This window comes from Bos taurus, chromosome 13 (genome assembly GCF_002263795.3).
Source record: "Bos taurus isolate L1 Dominette 01449 registration number 42190680 breed Hereford chromosome 13, ARS-UCD2.0, whole genome shotgun sequence".
In the NCBI taxonomy this organism is placed as follows: Eukaryota; Metazoa; Chordata; class Mammalia; order Artiodactyla; family Bovidae; genus Bos; species Bos taurus.
In genome coordinates, this window is record NC_037340.1 from 75,621,307 (window position 1) to 75,645,745 (window position 24,439).

Sequence of the window (24,439 nt, forward strand, 5' to 3'; positions counted from 1 at the left end):
TATTCAGAGAATGGTGTTGGAACAACTGGTTAGCCATCTCGGGGTGGAGGGTGGAGATCCATTCCTATTACTGTATACCAGAAAAAAATCCAAATGGATCAAAAATTTAAGTGTCAAAAGTAAAACTATAAGGTTATAGAACAAGGGACTTTCCTGGTGGCCCAGGGGCTAAGACTGTGCTATGCCAGTGTAGGGGGCCGGGCTCAGTCCCTGCTCGGTGGTGTAGATGCCTCCCTGAGAAGCAGCAAAATAAATAAAGTTTTAAATGCTTACCATTTAAAAAACTGGTAAGGCTGGATGGCGTCATTGACAGAATGGACATGAGTTTGAGCAAACTTCGGGAGATGGTGAAGGACAGGGAAGCCTGGTGGGCTGCAGTTCCTGGGGTCACAAAGAGTCAGACATGACTGAACAGCAACTTAGAACAGCAACAACAAAGTTTTTTAAGGTTCTAGAGCAAGAATGAATCAAACTTTCCATACCCTTGACGTCAGTGGACGTCATGACTAAGAAATCCAGAGGCCATCCATGGAAAGACACAAATCTGACAGTCTTTGAGTGGTTTTGTTGCTGTCTTTGTCTTGGTTCTGGTGTGGCAAAGAGCCCCGGAAGTAATGTTGGAACAACAAAAACAAAACAAAAACAAGCGGTGCACTGGAGGAAAGGTTCACATGTCACATCGGAAACACACGCTCTTTTTCAAGTGATTCTACAGTTCTATGAATTAAGCTGCTCTAGGATATGATTCTTCTAATTAAAAGAGACATGAGCCAGGTGTACAGTTATAGGGAGTGGTAGGGTCCGTGGCAGTTGGAGAGCACAGACCCATCAGAGTTAAGGGGTGGGTGTTACTCAGCTTCAGCTCCTTGCTGCTGCACTAGAATGGGACCCTGGAGAGGCCAGATCTTTCGTTTTTCAAGAAAATTCTCAAAACTATATATTTTTAATAATTTTTACGTTGATATATTGTATTTTCATTTTTATTCAGTTCACAAAGTTCTGGGGTTTTTTTTGTTGGCTGAGTGACGTGTTAGTTCCCTAACCAAGGATCAGACCCGCAGCCTACAGGGGAAGCGTGGCGTCTTCCCCACTGGACTGCCAGGGAATTCCCTCAAAACTGTGCAGTTGTCTTTTAGTCGCTGAGTCGTGTCTGACTCTTTTGCGACCCCGTGGACTGTAGCCCACCAGGCTCCTCTGTCCCCGGGATTTCCCAGGCAAGAATACTGGAGTGGGTTTCCATTTCCTCCTTCTCTCATTCTTTTTTAGTATTGGCAATGGATTTAAACACTCTTTAAAATACCTGTGAAGCAGACACACATGTATAAAGCTGCTGTTTATGCCTCTGTCTTGCAATCTGGTTCTGTATTTTCATAATTGAACCACAGATTACGAGACCAGGAATGGAAGGAGAAAATTCCAAGCCAAGTGATGACCTGGGGAGCCAGAAATATCACCTCCTTTGGCCCCCATCTCTGATTTATTTCACCACCAAGGCACGTCCCAAAAGACTGGAGTTGTGGGTATGGGTATAGCTGAGTTGGAGCCCAGTGGCCTCCTGGTGAAATCAAGTATTTCCCTATTTCTGCTTGGCAGCAGCAACTTTCAAGCCATCCTGGCTCAGCTAGTTTTGAGCAGTCTGAGTCTGCCTGGTCTCACTGTGTCGGTCAAGACAGGAGCCAGGCTTGGCATTCCTCGGGTTCCTGGCTGGTGGTCAGGTTTCCTGGAGTGAATCAGCAACTCTCTGCGCACGATGAAGTGGGTGAAGTTTTCCGATACCTGTCAGCACTCTTATGCCACGCAGCGCCTCCACCCTGGTGGCTGCTTTCTAGAGACCTTCATGTGTGTTGGCAGGCTTGCTGCCTCCTGCTTGAGCTGAAGTCTTCTGGATTTAGGACATATCAAGATTAAATGGATGGTCTTTTCCTCTGGTTGTGTAGCAAGTTTGATTTGGTCACCCCCAGCTCCAGAAGCTGCTGGAGGTCACAGATAAAAAAAGTTGGAGAGATTGAGAGTTAGTTTGGGGACCAGCAGGGATTTTGATAAACGACAGTGCACTAAAGCCAGCATTGGCCTGTAGACCTTTTGGTGATGATGATGGAAACGTTCTTTATCTGTGCTGTCCAACATGGTGGCTACTAAGTCCGTGGGGTCACAAAGAGTTGGATTCAACTGAGCGACTGAACTGAACTGAACCACGTGTGGTTGTTGAGCATTGAAATGTGGCTGACGTCCATGGCCATACCACTCTGGACACGCCTGGTCTCGTCTGAAATGTGGCCAAGGCAAATGAGGAGCTGAAATTTCTATTTTGTTTTATTTTAATTAATTATATCAAACATAAATGTGGCTAGTGGCTGCCATATTAGGTAGTGCAACTCTTAAGAGATGATTAAAACCCATCTCTAAACCTGGTTACTTCTGGAGTTTAATGAGGATGACTAGTAGGCATTATGGACTGAACGCTTTTGTCCCCCTCAAATCCATGTGTTGAAGTCTTAACCCCCAGCATGATGGTATTTGGAGATAGGGCCTTTCGGAGGTGATTAGGGTTAGGTTAGGTCTTGAGGGTGGGGCCCTCTTGATGGGATTGGCGTCCTTACAAGAAGAGGAAGAGAGAGATCTCTTTCTCTCTCATCTTACACCCTGAGGAAAGGCCGCATGAGGACACAGCGAGACCATGGCCATCTGAAGCCAGGAAGAGAGCTCTCATCCGGAACCAGATCAGGCAGCGCCCTGATCTCAGACTTCCAGCTTCCAGAACTGTGAAAAATAAATTTCTGCTGTTTAAACCACTCTGTGGTATTTTGTTGTGACAGCCCCATCTAACTAAGCTGTAGATTTTTCTGAGACATTTAAAAGCAAAGGAACAGGACTTCCCTGGTAGTCTAGTGGTTAAGAATCCACCTGCCAATACATGGGACATGGGTTCAATGCCTGGTCCAGAAAGATCCCACGTGCCACAGAGAAACTGAGCCCATGAGCCATCACTACTGAAGCCCTCGCACCCTGGAGCCCATGCTCTGCAGCAAGAGAAACCGCCACAATGAGAGGCCCACGTGCTGCAACTGGAGAAAACCCACAGGTAACAACAGAGACCCAGCGCAGCCAGAAATACATAAATAAATAATTTTTTTTTTTAAGCAGAGGAACGTTTTTTAAAATTTCATCTTTGCAGATGCTTCATCTCCTTCTGTTCTTGCCTCCTACTATGAGAGATATTTTCAAGGCAAAGGTCCATTCAGTCAGTTCAGTTCAGTCGCTCAGTTGTGTCCGACTCTTTGTGACCCCATGAACCACAGCGCACCAGGCCTCCCTGTCCATCACCAACTCCCAGAGTCTACCCAAACCCATGTCCAAAGGTCCATTACTGAGGGCTTAATAAGTGTAAGTTCCCTGAATGTGGAACTGAGAAGGAGGGGCAAGGCTGCCACCTTCTTACGACCATTATTGCAGCAAATATTAATAGAGCATCTTCTCTGTGCCAGGTGCTAAGAGCACAAAGGTGAGCAAGACAGAGAAGGTCGCTACCTGCATGGAGCTCACAGCCCAGAGTAGGGAGGCAAACAATAATCAAATGATGGCAAAACACATGTAAAATTGCATCAGTAAAGCACCGGGAAGTAGAGCCAAGGTGGACTCTGCGGATGTCCGTTCCACGCCTGATCTCTTCATCTGGTCCAAGACACACCCACCAGCCCAAGCGATGCCGGCAATAAATGGAGGAGCCCCAACCCTACATAAGCGGGCAGCTCCTTTTGTTGTATGCATGGGTCAGTTATCTCAAATTTTCAAAACGAAAAACAGAGATCTGGAATTTTCTCAGATATTTCCCAATTTGAAAAACAAAACAAAACTTAAATTGGTGGCAGCAAATTAAAAGAACTACTGTGCAGGTCAAAACAAAGCACAGCTACAGACTGGATTCTGCACCCCCCAGGCCACCATTTTGCTAACGCTGTTCTCCATGGTGACCATGGAAAGGACTGACATCTGGACAAGAGACTCCGTGCTTATTTTAGAGGCCTCACCCTCAAAGAGCTGACACCCAGCACCAGCAAACAGCTCCCCGTTACTTTGTCTCTGAGCCTGACTCCAAGGCACTGGTGGAACATGTTCCGCTATTCATTCAACAAACATGTAGAGATGAAAACAGACAAAAAGCCTGCTGTCCTCAAGCTGAGGTTCTGTGGCAGGAGACAGATACTAAATACGAAAGACAAAGCGTATAGGATGTGAGATGGCAAGAATAAGAACTAAGGTAAAAACTATAGAAGGAAGCACTGGAGGTTGCATATTTTTCTTTAGAGTGGGAAGACTCCACGGAGGAAGAGTTGAGCAAAGGCCTTCAGCGGAGGGATCCACGTGGTAGGTGAGCAGTCCAGGTGTCTTGTGCCTGAGGAGAGTCAGGATGACCCATGCAGCTGGAATAGAGTGAGCAGGTTGAGAGGGACAGTGGAGATGAGGGCTTCGCGCCATGGAGAGAACTCCAGCTTCTGCTTTAGGGTGGGAGACTTGGAGGAGTGGAGGGCTTTGAGCAGGGGAGTGATGTGATACAGCTTAGTTTTAACAAGCTCCCTCTGGCCACCATGTAGAGAACAGACTGCAGGGACAAGAATGAAACAGGACACCAGTGCAGAAGTGACTGAGTAGGTCAGGCAAGAGACAGTGGGGGCTGGACTCGCAGGGGAGGTGGAGGTGGGAGAAGCGGCCAGATTCTGGGTGCGTTTTAAATGCGGAATTGCTGATTGTAGGGTGCGGATGAGATGTATTTGGACCATGAGAAGGGGAAAGCTTCTTGATCTGTGGGTCTCTAGGGTCCAGAAAAGGAGGTGCATCTTCAAGCTCGGTTTCCCTAGGAAGACACTTGGGAGCCTGTGACGTGGACAGCAGCCTGGACACCAGGGCTGTTTATATCCCAGTTTCTAACCCTGTCGGGCTTCCCAGGTGATAAAGAATCCTCCTGCCAACGCAAGAGACGAGGGTTTGATCCCTGGCTCGGGTAGGTAGATCTCCTGGAGGAAGAAATGGCAACCCACTAGAGCATTGTTGCCTGGGAAATCCCACGGACAGAGGAGCCTGGCGGGCTACAGTGCATGGAGTCACTAAGAGTCAGACATGACTTAGCGACTAAACAACAAACCCCATCAGACCCAGTGCCCCCTGCTTTTTTTTTTTATTACAAATGTCCTAGAAAACCCCTTCACGCTCCTGAAATTTAATTCATATATAATTTAACCTACTTGCATGTATCTTTTAAAGTCAAGCAGAATGCCCTTGCTATAAAATAATTTATAAACTATGTTTTTGAACAAATAAACTGCCCAGGCATGACCCCACCAGATAACCTAATGAAACAGTCAGACTCACCCGTGGGAAGACTCATGCGATCGCGGCTGATGAGCTGGGCTGTGTGGCCAACCAGACATCACCAGCACGTGGCTGTCAGTGGCATGTACTTCCATAATGGCAGGCCAGTCTTGGTAAAATCCAACCAAAGCAAAGGACAGCCGTCCTTCTACTGACAGTGGTGGCATCCTTGGGAAATTGTCCTGAAGCAGTGACAACCTCCAGGGAGGCTGTTCTCCGAGAGGTCGCAGGTATAAGGCTCACAGAACAAATTAAGATGTCCAGATAACATGGTTTATTAAATCGACTTAAACTGAGGAATCCGGGGAGAGAGATGGAGTTGGTACCTTTAGGACAGGGTACAAGGAGGTGGAAGAGCCATACGGCCTGGGGCCTGGGTTCTGTGTGTGTCCTGTCTTTCTCTCTCTCTCTCTCAATCCCATCAGCCTTCTTGGTCAGTCGGACTGGAGTTCAAGCTGAATAAGGGGCTCAGCAGGTAAAAGGTACCTGGCCTTAGAAAGCTGGCTCACCTCTGCTGTGCGGGAGACGCACGGGAGCAACACCACCTGCTTCCACGGTGGCCCTCCACTTGCCCTGCTGGGCAGCCATGATTTTAGCCATGTTTCTAGGGCACTTGGGGCCAGAATGCCACAGACTGGTTGTCCCTATCAGATCGGATCAGATCGGATCAGTCTCTCAGTCGTGTCCGACTCTTTGCGACCCCATGAATCACAGCACTCCAGGCCTCCCTGTCCATCACCAACTCCCGTCCATCGAGACTCACGTCCATTGAGTCGGTGATGCCATCCAGCCATCTCATCCTCTGTCGTCCCCTTCTCCTCCTGCCCCCAATCCCTCCCAGCATCAAAGTCTTTTCCAATGAGTCAACTCTTCGCATGAGGTGGCCAAAGTACTGGAGTTTCAGCTTCAGCATCATTCCCTCCAAAGAAATCCCAGGGCTGATCTCCTTCAGAATGGACTGGTTGGATCTCCTTGCAGTCCAAGGGACTCTCAAGAGTCTTCTCCAACACCACAGTTCAAAAGCATCAATTCTTCGGTGCTCAGCCTTCTTCACAGTCCAACTCTCACATCTATACATGACCACAGGAAAAACCATAGCCTTGACTAGACGAACCTTTGTTGGCAAAGTAATGTCTCTGCTTTTGAATATGCTATCTAGGTTGGTCATAACTTTCCTTCCAAGGAGTATGGAATTAATTTCATGGCTGCAATCACCATCTGTAGTGATTTTGGAGCCCAGAAAAATAAAGTCTGACACTGTTTCCACTTCCATGAAGTGATGGGACCGGATGCCATGATCTTCTTTTTCTGAATGTTGAGCTTTAAGCCAACTTTTTCACTCTCCACTTTCACTTTCATCAGGAGGCTTTTGAGTTCCTCTTCACTTTCTGCCATAAGGGTGGTGTCATCTGCATATCTGAGGTTATTGATATTTCTCCCGGCAATCTTGATTCCAGCTTGTGTTTCTTCCAGTCCAGCGTTTCTCATGATGTACTCTGCATATAAGTTAAATAAGCAGGGTGACAATATACAGCCTTGACGAACTCCTTTTCCTATTTGGAACCAGTCTGTTGTTCCATGTGGATGGCCAATTTGGGGTTGATATCAACATCAGTAGAGAGCCTAAATGGGGAAATTAAGTGTCCGTGGGTCATGAGTGTTCCGGACAGACAGGAAGCCCAGTGGCTGGAGGAGGGTAGACGGGGGAAGATAAGGTTGGAAGGTGGTGAAGCCAGACCTTGAATAGCCTAGTGGCCACGTGGAGGTGTTTAGATTTCATCTTGAGAGGATCGAGCAGCCATCAGAGGTTTTCAAACAGGGAGGGTTAGTCTGGTTTGCATCTTCAAAAAAAAACCAGGTAGCCGCCGTGGGGTGAGTGGACTGTAGGGAGGTTACGGAAGATACAACCAGGAGGAAGGTCTTTCTGACCACCAGCCCATCCCTGGACCTCCCTTCCATCCAGGGCTTTAAGGCAGGCACAGTTGAAGCCCATATTCACGAAACTTGGCTTGTAACAATACCCACCAGGTCCCAGAGGCTCAATTCAGAACATTCTAGATTCATCCCAGTTTATCCTTTCATTCTTGAAGGAGCAAAGACCCAAAGAAGGGCTTTGACGTTGCCCCTCTTGTGTATTTGTTTTCATTTTTAGTTCTAATGTGTCAATGAAACAGGAACTGATCCCACAGCAAGGTCTGTGTCCGCAAAATGTGTTGAAAACCTGGAAGAATAAATCTGATAAGTACGGTCAGAGAGTAGGAGGTGATGGGGAGTGAGGAAAGGAAAACAAAAAGGAACCAAATAACAAAACAAACAAACAAACAAAAACCTACAGACACACAGAAACGAAAGGGCTTATACAAGTTCCTGCGAGGCAACTCCTCACAGATAAAAGGAGGGCGCCGTCTGCTCCCAACCCCGGGGCCGGCTGCCTTCTGCTAAGGACTGAAATGGATAATGAAGGGTGGACAGCGAGGGGAGGGAGGAAACACAGCCTCAGGCAGGGAACCGTTGATTAGCCTAGAGACACAGACAGACAGACACTGCAGATCCATCTTCACTCAGAGAGAAGTCGAGGTCAGGACGGAACCAGGCTAGGGACACAGAATTTGTACCTTAGAACAAATCAGACTTTTCTGCTCCTAAAAGTTGTTAGGAAAGGGGGACCAGGGCCCAGATCCCACCCTGGAGACCTCTTGCCCTGATCCAAGGGAACTCGTAGCGTTTTTCTGATGTCTCAACGTTTCTCTCTGTTGTCTCTGAGTTCTCTCTCTCAGTGTCATTTCACGTTCAGCAGTGTCCGCGTGCCCCAGGCAGGCAGCATCATCCTTCAGACCCTAATCCACTTGCCTTTTTATAGTTAGTTTTAGTTTTTCATGTATTTGTTTTAAATCACATAATAATATTAGTGTTGTATCTTTCTGGAACATCTCTCCGTGTGTGTGTGTGTGTGTAAGTGTGTGTATGTGTATTTCTCCTCCCACAACTGAAAAATTCCTTAAAAAAATAAAATACCTTGCTGTTCATCTTGTTTTATAAACTGCCTTTTATATTTGTCACTAAATGGCGTGTTTTGTAGATCTCTTAAAGTTAGTCCAGATACACCCAGATTATTCTCTGGTTTCTGGCCTCCTTCTGCGCCCTCGGAAAAACCAACCACCTGGGTTTGAGTCCCAGCATCACCACTTACTGGCTGTGTGACTTCACACAAATAACCTCTCTGGGACCTGATTTTCCCATCTGTGAAATGGGGTCTCTAGGAGTAGCTGATCTGTTGTGGATCTGGATGCTAAATAGTACATGCACAGGGCCTAGGGCAGTACTTGAAACAGTCAAGGCACTTTGTTAGTGTCGGCTATTATTATTCTTAGGGTTTCCCTGGTGGCTCAGACGGTAAAGAATCTGCCTGCAATGCAGGAGATACGGGTTCAATCCCTGGGTCAGAAAGATCCCCACTTTCTGTAGGGAATGCCTACCCACTCCAGTATTCTTTCCTGGGAAATGCCATGGACAGAGGAGCCTGGTGGACTACAGTCCATGAGGTTGCAAAGAGTCGGACACGACTGAGCAACTAACACAGCAGTAACAATTATTCTTACAGGTAAATCGTGGCATTTAGCCATTCCTCTTTAGAGGGGCAGTTAGATGGTTCCCAACATCTCACTGTATTTGCCTTCTGTGTAGCCCATAATCTCTGTATCTCTTCTGCCCCCAGAATATGGGTTGCTCTCTGGAGTGTTAGTTGTTGGGCTGGAACCTTGATTGTTGGGCCATCTGCTGCCCTTTACTTCGTCCTGGGATCCCCATCTCTGTGTGTGTTTGTCCCTCTTTGGGGCAACCAGGGCACCTTCTGATGTGTTCGGCAACCTCTCCGGGTCTCACCAGACCTTGAGTCTCTTCTGCGCCAGCCCTAGATCGTGGTCTCCAAGACCTGGCTGCTCAAAAGATTGGGCAAACCTCCAAGCCACAGCCTGGAGCCGTCACAGCTGCTGCTGCATTTGGGCCCCAGTCAGCTGCCTGACCTTTACATTCTCCAGGCTTCTCTGAATGACCTCCTTAGAGACCCCTGGGACCAAAGTAGGGATGTGGCCAAAAGGGTGAACAGGAGGACCCCACCATGGGGAGGGAGTGGGACCTGTGACCTCGGAGGCCCAGATTCTTAGCATCTGCTCCTGCTGGGGCTTTAACCTTTCTCATGGCGTGTCACCTGCCATAGGGTCGTTCACCACGTGGCCATCCGATATTGCGCCTTGGGATGGTGGGCCGATTGCCCTGGCCTGGAAGGGTGGGGCAGGTTATTAAAAGGGACAGGTGGACTCAACTTCCAGTGTTTGCCCAGAGTGGGAGTGTCAGGGATAACATAGCCTTCTCTCTGGAACTCACTTTTCCCACCTGTAAAATGAGAGAGTTGAACGAGATATCACTGGCTTTCAACCTTGGCTGATCACAGTCCACACTAAAAAAGACCTTCTACGTCACAGCCCAGTACACGCTAAATGTACAGATATTTGCTTTTTGCACGACCAAGTTTCTGCAAACACTTAAACAACCACTCTTACCTGTGTTTCACCCTGTGATCTTTTCAAGGTCTAGATTCAGCTCCCGCCCCTTTGAAGCTGTGTGACCTTGGCTGGATTACTTAACCTTTCTGTGCCTCAGCTTCTTCAGCCCAAAGTACAACAGTCGCCCTATTCATTTGCTGTTGTTGTTCAGTAGCTAAGTCGTCTCCGACTCTGCAACCCCATGAAATGTAGCCCCTCCATGCTGCTCTGTCCATGGCATTTTCCAGGCAAGAATACTGGAGTGGTTTGCCATTTCCCGGGGATCGAACCTGCATCTCCTACATTGGCAGGTGGATTCTCTACCCCTGAGCCACCTAGGAAGCCCATGGCTTACTTATAGGATTGTTGTAAAGATGAAGGGAGGTAGTATTTATGAACTACACAGAAGAGCACCTAGAACACAGTATGTAGTTGATAAATATAAGTCATTGTGCTTTACAGATATTGTGATTTTTTTTGGAGGAGTTATCTATGATGTTGGTTGAGGACTGAAGTCCATGGAGTGTTTATGGTTGCTCAAGGACACAGGAATAGAGACGAGCCTGGCTTTAAGGCCTTTGGCAGGCAATTGTATTTAGCTACAACTAAAACCATTTGTTTTCTGTGTATTTTCTATTTTTACATTTTCATTACAGATGGCAAGTGGTATTGATTTTCTCATATGGTAGTGATGTAAAGTCTTTTTCTCAGACAAATTTATTTAAGAAAAACAATGGATGATTTTGTAGACATTATGACTTAGGACAAAGCAAAGTTTTCTAAACGTGAGTCAATCTGAAGTTGACTTAATAGAAATAGTAAGTAAAATATGTAAGAGTGGCTTGGAGACGTGGTGAAAAGCATAAAGAGGTAGGGAGGTCAAGTCTGGATACATGGATCTAGCTTGAGATCTTTCTTGTACCAACGTGGAAATGGAGGCTCTGACTGGTGACATGCTTGATCTGGGGGACCTGCTCCTCAGTGATAAGGCCCAGAGGCGTCCCTGGATTTTGCAGTTCGGAGGCCAGGCTGTCCTTGTGCCCACAGCCCTGTCCCTGCAAAAGGGGGAATGAAAAATAATGAAGGCCAGCAAGGAAACAAAATCAGCTGGACTAGTTCCCTAAGGCTGCCATAACGAGGTTCCAGAAACTGGTGATGCCTTTAAGAATAAAAATTTCTTGCGGCACAGTTCTGGAGGCTAGAGTTTGAAATCAAAGTGTTATTCACTAGGTCAGTTCCTTCTGGAGGAGGCACCAAGGGACCGTGTGTTCCATGCCTGTGTCCTAGCTTCCGACGGCTGCTGGCTCCCTCCGCGTCCGCTCTTTGCCTTACTCTTCCCAGCACGTTCTCCCTGGGTGTCTGTGTCCAAATGTCCCTCTTCTTGCAGTGACGCCAAGTCATTGGATTGGGTGCTACCCTAATCCAAGATGACCTCATCTTAACCTGCATTACATCTGCGGACACCCTATCTCCACCTAAGGTCACAGTCACAAGGACCGGGGGTTAGGAGTTGAACAGGTCTTGTCCGGGGACACAGTTCAACCCACAGCATTGCCCACCCGGGGTCCCTGCCTGAGCAGCAAGAGGCAGCTGGGGCAGGGGCGGGGGGGCGCGTGGCAGGACCGAGAGCTTGCTCTGCCCCTGAGATGTCTGGGCTGTGCAAAAAAATTGAAACCACCCAAGCGAGAGGGGTCGGTCAAGGCCCCTGCTGCTCAGCTGGCTTGCATTAGTCTCAGTCGAACTCTGTGGCGGCAGAGGCGGTCCAGGCCCCAGCACGTTCGACAAGGACCGGCCGCCGCCAGCAAAGGTCAGGGCCCCCTCTTTACAGTATAAATATCACCCGCTTCCCGGCCACCCCCCTCCCGCAGCCACACAATATCTCTTTCAAAGATCTCAAAACACCAAAGCAGACCGTACCAAATTGACTTTATTATTTTAAAACCGGCCCCTTCTGTCCACCACCACCCGCCACCGCCTTCCCAGGGGGAAAAAAATTCATAATAGATGTCTCTCCAGCGTGTGCCTCTGTTCTCTGCTCTCTGATGGTTCTCGGAACCCTGGGGCAGTAACTCTTATAGTGTGTCCTAATATCCAGCCTTTTATTTGACAAATATTTAGGGACCGCCAACCTCACCATGGCCACCAGGAGTCAGCGGCCTGTGTAGTGACAGGTGCTGAATCCTGGTGAAAATAGCTTACCCTGGGCAGCAGTGTGGTGGGGTCGGAAGGGCTTCTGGGGGCCGGGGGGTGGGGGCCAGGCTGAAGGCTTCAGCTGCGTTCACTCCCTTGGTCCTCACTTGAGCGCTTGTGGCAAGTTCGTTACCGTTTGACAGATGAGAAAACGGAGGCTCCAAGGAAGGAAGTCACAAAGCCAGGACATGCCATAACCAGGCTTCAGTTCAGTTCAGTTGCTCAGTCGTGTCTGACTCTTTGCGACCCCATGGACTGCAGCATGCCAGGCTTCCCTGTCCATCACCAACTCCCAGAGCTTGCTCAAACTCATGTCCATCGAGTCGGTGATGCCATCCAACCATCTCAGCCCCTGTCATCCCCTTCTCCCTCTTTCAATCTTTCCCAGCATCAGGGTCTTTTCAAATGAGTCAGGTCTTCGCATCAGGTGGCCAAAGTATTGGAGTTTCAGCTTCAGCATCAGTCCTTGGGGCTGAGACTAAAGTAAAGTAAAAAAAAAAGGCATTCTCCCGGGTGCAGAATTTAAGAGGATGTCCAAAACTCAGTAATCATGATCAATGTTTTAATACAGTATTTAAAAGAGTCAGAGTCAATGCCAAAAAACCCTGATGCGGAAAGTGTCAAAAAACTTTTATGCCTCTTTTTTATTTTTTTAATCTTTTCTGGCCACACTGAATGGCATATGAGATCTTGGTCCCCTGACCAGGGACCCCTGCATTGGCAGCAAGGATGTCTTAACCAATGGACCTCCAGGCAAGTCCCTTGTATTTTTAAATAAAGACAGACTGCTGACGTTTCTCTGTTTTTCAGCCTTGCCTTATTGGGCAAGGGGCTTCGTAGGTGGCTCGGTGGTAAAGAATCTGCCTGCCCATACAGGAGATGCAGGAGACACCCCTGGAGGAGGAAATGGTAACACACTCCAGTTTTCTTGCCTGGGAAATCCCATGGACAGAGGAGCTTAGTGGGCTACAGTTCATGGGGTCACAAAGAGTTGGACATGACTGAGCACACACTCACTTACTGTGCAAGGGGAACAGTTGTTTCCAATTGTCCCGTGATTTGGGCACCCACAGTCATGGGGTCCTGCCAGGCTGGTCTATGAGGGTGTGCAAACAGATTCAGCAACTTTATATATAGTTTTGCTTTTTGAACGTAGAGTGTTTAATAACTTTTTCCGCTCGGTTCAGAACGTGAGAGGATATTTTGGTAAAGACACAGAGAACTGGGTGTTTTTCCTTTCCCGTAGGCTCGGCACCAGCCAGGATGGTCTTCCAGGCAGCCTGGATGAAAAGTCCTTGTCTTGTATTACTCCCTTCTGGTGGGTCTTAACAGTGTCGTCATACACACGCCCTCACGTAATCTTCATAACCAAGTGTGGGGTGCAGACCGTGGCCTCTGCATCCAGACCCTGACTTCCTATTCCAGCTCGACCACCTAGCAGCCGTGTGACAGGCAAGCAGCTTCGCTTTTCTGGACCTCCGTTTCCACATTTGTAAGATTCAGATCACAGACATCTCCGTTGTGTTGCTAAGATTGTTGTAAGGGTTAAATGAGTCAGTGTAAAACCCTGAGAATAGAGCATGACACAGAAGAAACACCACACATTCAGGAGTAGTACTATTATTTTATTTTCATTTTAAAACTTTTTGGCTGCGCTGGGCCTTCATTGCTGCGCGAGGTCTTTCTCTAGTTGCAGAGATCAGGGGCTCCTCTCTAGTTCCAGTTTCTCACTAACGTTGGCTCCTCTGGTGGCAGAGCACAGGCTGTAGGTGCACGGGCTTCAGTAGCTGTGACCCAAGGGCTCTAGGGCGCCAGCTCAGTATTAAGGTACACGGGCTTAGTTGCTCCACGGCATGTGGCATCTTCCCGGCCCAGGGATCAAACCCGTGTGCCCTGCATTGTCAGGCGGATTCTTCTCCACTGCACCACCAGGGAAGTTCTATGAGTAGTAGTATTATTATTTATGAGTATTATTATATTGTTTTCTATTGTTGCTGTAACAAATGACTGCAAAATTGGCGGCTTAAAACAGCACACATTTGTTATCTTACAGTTCTGGAGTTCAAAAGTCTGAGGTCAGAAGGTCTCGCTGAGCTAAAATCAAGGTGTCAGCAGGACTGCTTTCCTTATGGAAGCTCCAGGGGAGAATCCATTTCCTTGCCTTTTGCACCTTCTGGAGGCTGCCCACATTCCTCGGCTTGTGGCCCCTCTCCCATCTTCAGAGTCAGCAGCGGTGGGTCAGGTCCTGTTCACATAGCATCGCTCTGATCTTCCGTGGTTACATCTCTCTGCTGCCTCCCTCTTCCACTTTCAAGGACTATGTGGTAACACTGCATTCACCTGGGTAATCCAGGCTCCTCTTCCCATTTTACAGTCAGCTGATTAGCAACCTTTATTCCATCTACAGCTTTAATCCCCTTTTGCCATGTAACCTCATACAGTCCCAGACTCCAGGGATTATGATGGATAATGGGCCAGGGAGGCATTATTCTGCTCAGTCACTCACTCATTCACTCATCAGTAACAAACAAATATTTATTCAGGAGTGTGCTGTGCTTAGTCACTCAGTCATGTCCAACTCTTTGCGACTCCTAGCCCACCAGGCTCCTCTGTCCATGGGATTTCCCAGGCAGGAATACTAGAGTGTGTTGCCATTTCCTCCTCCAGGGGATCTTCCCGACCCAGGGATCGAACCTGAGTCTCTTGGTCCCCTGTGTCTCCTGCCTTGGCAGGTGGATTCTTTGCCCACTGAGCCATCGGGGAAGCCCCCTGTTTATTCACAGAATGCACCGTGTAGCAGGTTTGAGGTCCCAGCTGTGACAATACAGACAGAAATTCCACACTCAGCCCCAGCTGTCCTCACTGTGAAGCCGAGCTGCCTCTCCTCCTTTGTGACACTCCTTGCCCTCAGAATCCCTCCCTCCTGGGCTTTGCAAGGTGCCAGCAAAGAAAAAAACTGAACCGCGCCTGCCCCTTCAGATGCGCCTCGTGTAGGAACCCCTTCAATGTCAGAGCAGCTGGCAGTGTCTGAAGAAGTGGAAATGCTGTCCTGGCTCATGTGGCATCAATGCTTGGATCCTGTCAACCCATCGAAGCCAGTGCAAGTCGACCCTGGGACACGTCCAATGGTCACTGGCCAGTGTAAGATGCCCAACCCCGACCCCGACTGCCTGAATGACAGCCACTGCCTGAACGGCTCGAGGGCTCCAGGGGCCGTGTGTCACTAGAAGTGGGGGCAGAGAGAGGGAAGGAAATCCAGAAGATTATCACTGAATAGCACATGTTTGGTTAACCCTTGGAGTGCTGAACTATGTCCTCAGAGATGCAGGTGATTCAGAAGCACCCTGGGGCTCCTGCAGGTAAGCAGCTTAGGCCTGGGCGGAGGCACACGCCACCACCACCACCAGCACCACCGCCACAGCGAAGTTAGATAACCAGCCAGTGGGCATCGCGCACTGGGCCAGGAGCTCAGCTGTCCCCTCTACCACTGGAAGTTAAACTACAGACAAACCTGCTTTTGCTTCTCCAGGGTTTAAAGGACTCCGCTCTTCAAGACATGCAGAAACTTTGTCAGCTCTAACCCACCAGAAAATCCCCCCCGTGCTCTTTCCTTTCATGATATGTTACTTAGGTTGTGCATATAGTTACTACACACACAGAGTGCGGAGGGAGCAGGTCCGTCTCTCTCACAGCCCCCCGTGACTCCTCCCCAGAAGCAGCTCCTGGCCCCAGTTCTCGAGTGTCCTTCCAGAGATAGTGCGTGTCACATCTGACACTTTCTATACAAATGATAAAAACCCGACCCGAAACGTACCAGGACTTACAACCTTTCTGCTGCTGCCTGTGGCTCACTCTGGTGTGTTCTTAGCAGCAGCAGCTTGCAGTGGCAGGTTCTGGATTTTGTCAGAAGGGGAGAAATCAAGGAAGCCCTTGGTGAATTTCACTGAATAAACGTCTGAGGCCTGTGGGGCCTCAGTGGAAAAGCGTGTGGGGATCAGTTAGTGATGTCTGCCTTGATCGTGGTAGGGGAGGTTACAGGGTAGATGCTGCAGTTTTCTCTCTTGGTCCAGAAAGTGTTTCCCAAACGTCAGGCACTCCAGTTCTTGCTCATGATTTTTGTCACATATAAGTCCAACCTGTGACACGACTGTGCAGCTGAGCACACACACAAGTACTACTTGTATTGTTATTTGATTTTTTTTTTTAATTTATAGACTTCTTTGGGCTTAAAATAAATTCATTTTAAAAGGGAAATTTGCGGCATTACCTTAAGTGGAAAGCCAGCATTATTTGCTATAAATGGAGAGAAGTGTGTAAAAATAAGTTCACTGAAAATAAAATAGTATTATTAAATTCTGGCCAAGGCTCCAAATCTCTTAGCTAAAAAAGAGATTAGTAAGTATCAGTAAGTATTTTCTCTTGAACCTATTAATAATGAATATTTATTTAAAATTATGTTCCAAGTGGTACCTCATTAACTACTCACAACTACTATATAAAATAGAAATTGTTATCATTTCTGTTCTATAGAAGAGGAGGAGGAAACGAGGCACAGAAAAAGTCGATAACATGTTCAGAGTCACTCAGCTAATGAATAGTGAAGCCAGGATTTGAACCCAGGCAGTCTAGTTCGAGTCCAAGCTCTTAACCTCTGAGCTAGGCTGCCTATGAGACAGATTAAAAGAGAATTAAAAAGGGATTCATCTAAAATTATCTTCTGTACACCCATCAGGGATTTCTGCTACACTCTGAGACCCATAGACTAGTAGAAGTGGCAAAGCTAGTCTTAGGACATAAGTCCAGGTTCTAATCCCATTTCTGTTAATAATTCATCTGTGACCCTGGTCAGTCTCTATCTTCTAATTCCCCACTGTAAAGTACAGGAGTTGGTCTGTATTTGAGCTTCTAGATGGCAGGAAGCTTCCCTTAATCTCACAGGACCCATGGCATCTGGCACACATTTTCAGTTAGGGTTCATCCAGCCAGAAACCACAGAAAACCCAATATCCCAGCTTTTCTCGGTGTACCTCCCTTATTGTCCTTAACCTCTAGCTTTCACCCTCATTCTTGTCGCCTAATAGTCACCAAATGGCTGCTTCACCTCCAGCCCTCACCTCCACATTTCAGGCAAGCAGAAGAAGAATCAAGAAGGAGCAAAGCCATAATCACGAAAGCTAACGTTTTCAAGTCTTGTCTTGTCTGGATTTGTATCATATGGCCACCCTTGGCTGCAGGCCAGGCTAGAGAAAGGATTATTTTTACCTGGATGCATTGCTACTCTGGGTGGCTTCTCTTAACAAGAATGAGGAGGAAATGGACATTGTGGTAGGCAACCATTAGGTGACTGTAAACGCTCAAAGAAGGAAAGGAAGGAGGGGAGGGTTAATTCCTTAGACCTCCGCTTCCAGCTCTACAGGGCTGTGATAAAAGAATGTTCATCCTGCTCCCTCCTAAGGCGCTCAGTGCCCAGCAGCATAAACACTATATTTTTCCATAAATGGGCTTTTCTGTGAACTTCTACATGTTGAGGCCACTTCTGTTTTTACTGGCAAACTTACTCCAGGGGAATGAAAGTTCACCATGGTGCAGATGTATGTTTAAGTACGACAGGAGGCATAGGCAGGGGACCCATGGAAAGAGAATGTTTTAAAAGAGGGAGGCAAACATTCAGCCTGGGAAGGTCAGGTAGAAGTCTCCGGAAGAATGTGTCAGGTGCCTCCCTGCAACGGCGGGGACAGGAAGTGGCCTTGGAGCCAGGCTTGCTCTTTCCAGATGCCCGTGGTCATGAGCGTGGACCACATTTTTCACGTGACCTGCCAGCACCCTTTCCACAGTGCTGCACTCATAAGGCAGTTTCTCTGTTACTTTACGACCTGGCCCACCTTAGCATTTCCCCATCCACTTTCTAGCTGGGTGGCCTCGCAAAAGTTTCTTAACCTCTCTGTTCCACAGTATGCTCACCTGAATAATGGGCTGTTGATGATATCACTTCATAGAATTATTATGAGAGTTAAGTGAGTTGATACATACAATGCTCACAGTGACTTTCCTGGCACATTATAAGCTCCATATTAAGGTTATTGTATCGGCATCATCGTCCCACATGAGAGGGTCCACAGAGGTTGATCCATTCCCAAACAATGTTTGGGCAGCTTTGGCATATTCATCTCATTTTCACAATGGTCAAGAGGGAGAGTTCAACAATGCTGTGAGATTCTAGATCCCAGTGACATTGTCCAGAGACAGAAGATCCTTTTCGCCACAAACCTATTAATAAATCCATATTCTTGGAGAGAAGGCTTTGAGAAAGTGTTCATGAGCTTGGTTGATGTTGAATAGAGCGGGGCACTGTTTGCCAGCATTCCCCTTCCCATCAGGTACATGACCCTAGGCAGTACCCTTCACATTCGAGTCATCACAGACGTACATCGTTGTCAGGACTGCTTTGAATGTGCGGGGCCTCCTTCTAATGGGTCTGCTTTCCACATGTTTGTGTCCACACGTCCCCAGAAGTCATGGATGCCCATGAACACTTCTTACATTTATTCATTCATTCATAAAATGTTTGTTGACACCTACTGTGTACTGGGCATGGTTCCAGGCACTTGAGATGCTTCGGGGAACAAAACAGCTAAAAATTCTATTTTTGTGGTGGGAAAGACAGGTAAAAACCAACATAGGAGATAGAACAAATAAGTCCGTTGTATTGTAGGGCGATAAATACTGTGAATGAAGAACAGAGTTGGGGAACTTCCTGGGTAGTCCAGTGGTTAAGACTCTGCACTTCCATTGCAGGGGGCCTGGGTTCGATCCCTGGTTGGGGAACTAAGATCCCACATGCCACCCGGTGCAGCCAAAAAGAAAAGAAAAGAACAGAGTGGCAGGAGGATTGGGGTGTGGCAGTGGGGACAAGCTGTATCTTTCCATCAGGTGAGGTCTCACCAAGAAAGTGACATTGAGTAGTTGGTTCGTTCAGACAACGAGTATTTGTAGAACTGTTGTGTGTGCGCTTAGTCGCTCAGTTGGGTCTGACTATTTGTGACCTCATGGACGTAGCCCACCAGGCTCTTCTGTCCATGGAATCCTCCAGGTAAGAACACTCGAGTGGGTTGCCATCTCCTCCTCCACGGGATCTTCCCAACCCAAGGATCAAACCTGGGTCTCCTACACTGCAGGTGGATTCTTCACCATCTGAGCCACCAGGGTAGCCCTTGTAGAACTGTTACATCAACTGTTTCATCCCTTCCCTTGATAAATATTAATCAAGAGCATGCTGTATACCAGATCCCATGCTGGAAGTTTAACAAACACCCTCTCATTTCATCTCACAAAAATCTCATTAAATAAGTACTAATATTTCTTAAATGAGCAAATTGAGTCCCAGAGAGGCAAAGTGAGCTCCCCAAGGTCACACAGTCAGAGAGCAACAGAACATAATTCTGAATTCGGGTCTGAGACCCTCTTGAGTACACGCTTCCTACCTCTTAAATATACTTAACAAACAGTCACACTAATCAAACGATGGTGACGTGATTGGTGCTGTGAAAGAAGAGTACACAGGGCTTTGAGGAGCTGTAACTGCACCTGAGCAGATACAGAGAAAAGCCAGACGGCTCCTGTGTGTGGACTGGCTACTGCTGTGCAACAAACCACCCCCAAGCTTAGTGGCTTGAAACAGCAACAGTGTGTTACTCCTCACGATTTCTGGGGTTGATTGGGCTCAGCTAGGGGGTTTTCTGCTCTTTCTGGTGATGCCTGGGGTCACCATGCTGCCACATTCAGCAGAGATGCCCAGGAGGGCCATACTCACTCGTCTGGCAGCGGGTGCTACTCTAGGCTGGGCGCTTTGATTCTCCTGCACGTGGGCCTCTCTTCCTCCAGCTGTCTGGTCAGCTTCCTGACAGCATGGCGGCTGGGTTCCAAGAAGGCAAAGGCCAGAACTGCCAGCTCTGGAAGTTCCAGAGCATCAGTCTGCCGCGTGTTATTATTGGTCAAAGCAATCACAAGGCCAGCCAAGATTCAAGGGGGAGGGAAAGAGGGCCCAGCACCAGATAGAGGAATCAGCACCTACATACAGTATTCAAGGGATTCTTATGAGCCATATTCAAAGGCAACCTACCACATTCTGTCCTAAAAATTTCTCACGAGTTTCTGGAGTAGCTAGAATGCAGTGTTCCCATGGCTTTGTTATCAGAAGGAACTTTTGTCTGGGGCTGCCCCTGTCCTTTTCCTCAACTTTTCTCCTGGACATCTACATAAGTAATGGAATTGCTTTTGGGCCAAGAGAATTTCTATCAGAAAACTGCCAGGACCCCTGTCTTGGAGAGTTTCGTTTGACATCAGTGGTGTATGAGGGTTTGGGAGTAGCGTTGGAGTGTATGCAGCTCAGCTGCTGTAACAAGTGAAAGTCGCTCAGTCGTGTCCAACTCTTTGGGACCCTGGGACTATACATTCCATGGATTTCTCCAGGCTAGAAAACTGGACTGGGTAGCCTTCCCCTTCTCCAGCAGCTCTTCCCAACCCAGGAATCAAACCAGGGTCTCCTGCATTGCAGGTGGATTCTTTACCAACTGAGCTGTGAGGGAAGCCTTCATAGCTGTAACAAAGACCAGAATTTAAAACGGTTCCACCACTTCTATGGTGGTCCAGGGGATAAGACTGTGCACTTCCAATGCTGGGGGCCTGGGTTTGAACTGTGGTTGGGGAACTAGAACCCATATGCTGCAACTAAGAGTTCACAGACCTCAACTAAAGACCCCACATGCCACAGCTAAAACCCGGTACAGTCAAATACATGAATTAAATATGTTTTAAAAGCTATTTTTTTAAAAAAGCAGTTCAGCAGGATAGCAGTGTGTTTCTCTCTGATGTAACAGTCTGGGTGGAAGCCGCTCTGCAGAGTTGAACGCTCAGACCCCTTCCCTCGCGCTGCTCCTCGGTCCCCAGTTGCCGCCCTCCACCTCATGACCCAGGGTGGGTCACACCAAGCTTAGCCCAGCCAGAGGGAAGGCGGTGGGGAGAGGAGCAATGGGGCCACGCCTTCCTTTTAAGAGCACAACCTCGGGATTGCACATCACACATACACTCATGTGACACTGGTCAACTCCTAGGCAGTTGGCCGAACCTAGCTGCAAGGGATGTTGGGAGATGTCAGGGTGGCCATGGCCCCAGCTCAGACTTGCAGAGAGAAGGAAGGGACAAACATCTGGGGGCTGTTATCAGGCTCTGAGTGATAGTAGAAATAGTGACAGATTTTCTTTTCTTGGCCTCCAAAATCGCTATGCATGGTGACTGCAGCCATGAAATTCGAGGATGCGTATTTCTTGGAAGAAAAGCTATGACAAACCTAGACAGCGTATTAAAAAGCAAAGACATCACTTTGCTGACAAAGGTCTGTATAGTCAAAGCTGTGGTTTTTCCAAAAGTCATGTACAGATGTGAGAGTTGGACCATAAAGAAGGCTAAGCACTGAAGAATTGATGCTTTCGAACTGTGGTGTTGGAGAAGACTCTTGAGAGTCTGTTGGACTGCAAGGAGATCAAACCAGTCAATCCTAAAGGAAATCAGTCCTGAATATTCATTGGAAGGACTGATGCTAAGAGCTGACTCATTGGACAAGACCCTGATCTTGGGAAAGATTGAAGACAAAAGGAGAAGGGGGTGACAGAGGATGAGATTGTTAGACAGCATCACTGACTCAGTGGACGTGAACTTAAGCAAACTCTGGGAATTAGTGGAGGACAGGGAAGCCTGGCGTGGGACATGACTTAGCAACTGAACAGCAATGAGGCTCTGACACCCGTGGCTGATTAGGGGGAGAAATATGTGGGTATGCCCAAGGATGACAGTGACCAAGTTATCTCTGCACAGAGCAGTTGACTCCAGCTACCTACTGGCATTCACAACCCTCTTTTTTTTTTTTTTTTTCTACTTTAAGAATTTATTTATTTTGGCTGGGCTAGGTCTTCATTGCTGCATGGCCTTTTCTCTAGATAAGAGAGCAGAGGCTAGTCTCTAGTTGCAGTACATGGGCTTCTCATTGCAGTGGCTTTTCATGTTGCAAAGCCCGGGCTCTAAGGACCACAGACTTCAGTAGTTGCAGTTCCTGGGCCCTAGTACACAGGCTCAATAACGGTGGTGCACGGGGTTAGTAGTTCCCCAGCCTGTGGGATCCTCCTGGACCAGGGATGGAGCCCACATCCCTGGCATCTCCTGCATTGGCAGGCAGATTCTTTGCCTCTGAGCCACCAGGGAAGCCCTCAGCCCCCTCGTGGTGTAAACATCCAGAGTAGGAGCTTTGACGGCAGGCTGGTGTTTCGAGTGGCTAGGAGCCAAATCCTCCCAGCCAAGTGTGGAGTTAGTGCTGATCTGCTTTTTCTGGATCAGTCGTTTCATCTGCTCTGAATGTGTCACCAAGTGGCTGCAACCACAAACAGCCCAGTCCAGGGCCAGCTCCGGGCCAGGTTAATCACCGTAACATGTGCCACTGCTTAAGAGCAGGCCGGTAAGATTTGAGTTCAAGAGTTCAACAGCTTGGTGTGCTCCTCGGGGGAAGCTCTGACAGATTTGAGCACCTCTTGGAAACATAGAACAAAGACAGGCTCCTCTTGGAGATAGCTAGCCACTTACCAGCTGTGCAACTTTCAATCTGTTACTTAACTTCCCTGAGCTTCACTTTCCTTCCTTTTGAGATGGTCACCATGGGTATGATATCTGTTTCCTCCGGGTTATTGTGAGGACAGAACTTAGATGACATTGAGGCAACTTGTCCGATTTTCTAAAATTTTGTGTATTTTCATACTTTTTTTTTTTTTTGGCTGTGAGCAGTCTTCGTTGCAGCCCCTGAGATCTTCAGTCTTCGTTTCAGTATGCAAACTCTTAGTTGTGGCCTGTGGGATCTAGTTCCCTGACCAGGGATCAAACCCAGGGCCCCTGCATTGAGAGCATAGAGCCTTAGCCCACTGGAACAACAGGGAAGTCCTTTGTTGTTTTTTTTTTTTTCTTTTTTGCACATTTCTCATACGATTTTTCGCTTTTTGAAGCTTAAATGTTGTGTTTAATCCCCTCAAATATTCACTTAGACTGTAAGATTCTTAAGGGCCGAGTCTGTGTCTTATTCTCCATTGTGTCTTCAGTGAATAATTACAAGACGTGCATGCACGCTTGCATGAATGAATGAATAAGGCTCCCGGGTCCCGGGGCAGCAAACACGAATGGCCACAGGAACAGGGCGGGTCACACGAGTGAGTAAAGTGGACAGAGCCTAAGAGAAATTGGCCTCTGCCGCATTTTTCGCTCTTATTTTTGTTGGAGACAGGAGTACTATTAGTGTTCTATTGGTGCTACAAAAAATTGCCCAAATTTAGTGTCTTAAAATGGAGAAGGCGATGGCACCCCACTCCAGTACTTTTGCCTGGAAAATCCCATGGATAGAGAAGCCTGGTAGCCTGCAGTCCATGGGGTCTCGAAGAGTCGGACACAACTGAGCACCTTCACTTTCACTTTTCACTTTCATGCATTGGAGAAGGAAATGGCAACCCACTCCAGTGTTCTTGCCTGCAGAATCCCAGGGACTGGGGAGCCTGGTGGGCTGCCGTCTATGGGATTGCACAGAGCCGGACTGAAGCGACTTAGCAGCAGTAGCAGCAGTGTCTTAAAATAACACAATCGTTCTCTTGGGACTTCCCTGCCGGTCCAGTGGTTAAGACTCTGTGCTTCCAATGCAGGAGGCGTGGGTTTGATCCTTGGTCAGGGAAATAAGAGCCTGCATACTGTGTGACACGGCCAAAAATATATATTTTTTAATTCGTTATCTTTTTGTCTTCAAGGTCAGAATTCTGAAAGCAAAGGTGTCAGCAGGGCTGCATTCCTTCTGGAGGCTCCAGGGGAGAATCCATCCTGTCGGCCTTTCTAGCCTCTAGAGGCTGCCCGCATTCATTTCTTGCAGCCCCTTCCTCCACCTTCACATTGCATCATTCCAACATTGGTTTCCATTGTTTTATCTCCTCTCTTAGCAGACCTTCTTGCCTCCCTCTTATTAGACCCTTGTGATTACATTGGGCTCGCTTGGCTAATTAAGAATAATCTGTCCATCTTAAGATCCGACATCACATCAGAAAAGTCCGTTTTGCCATTTAAAGTAACATATTCACAGGTTCTGGGGGTTAGGACATTGGTATTTTTGGTGTTGTTTACTCAGCCAACCACAGATACACACAAAAAAAAACATTTTAACTGTAGAAAAGTTATCAAGTCAAGGATGGTAGGATTTATCCTTAGTGGTGGGAAGGCAATAGGGAGGGGAGGGGAGTGTGGGCACATGGAGAGCACATTCTCATCTA

General features: G+C 47.8%; 1 protein-coding gene and 1 non-coding gene across 6 annotated transcripts in view; both read left to right on the forward strand.

Moving 5' to 3' along the window:
• Window positions 1–24,439, forward strand: part of EYA2 (EYA transcriptional coactivator and phosphatase 2) — a 264,116-nt gene that overhangs the window by 123,638 nt on the left and 116,039 nt on the right.
• Window positions 18,851–18,923, forward strand: TRNAG-UCC (transfer RNA glycine (anticodon UCC)). Its single transcript has one exon. It is a non-coding gene; the product is annotated as a tRNA-Gly (tRNA).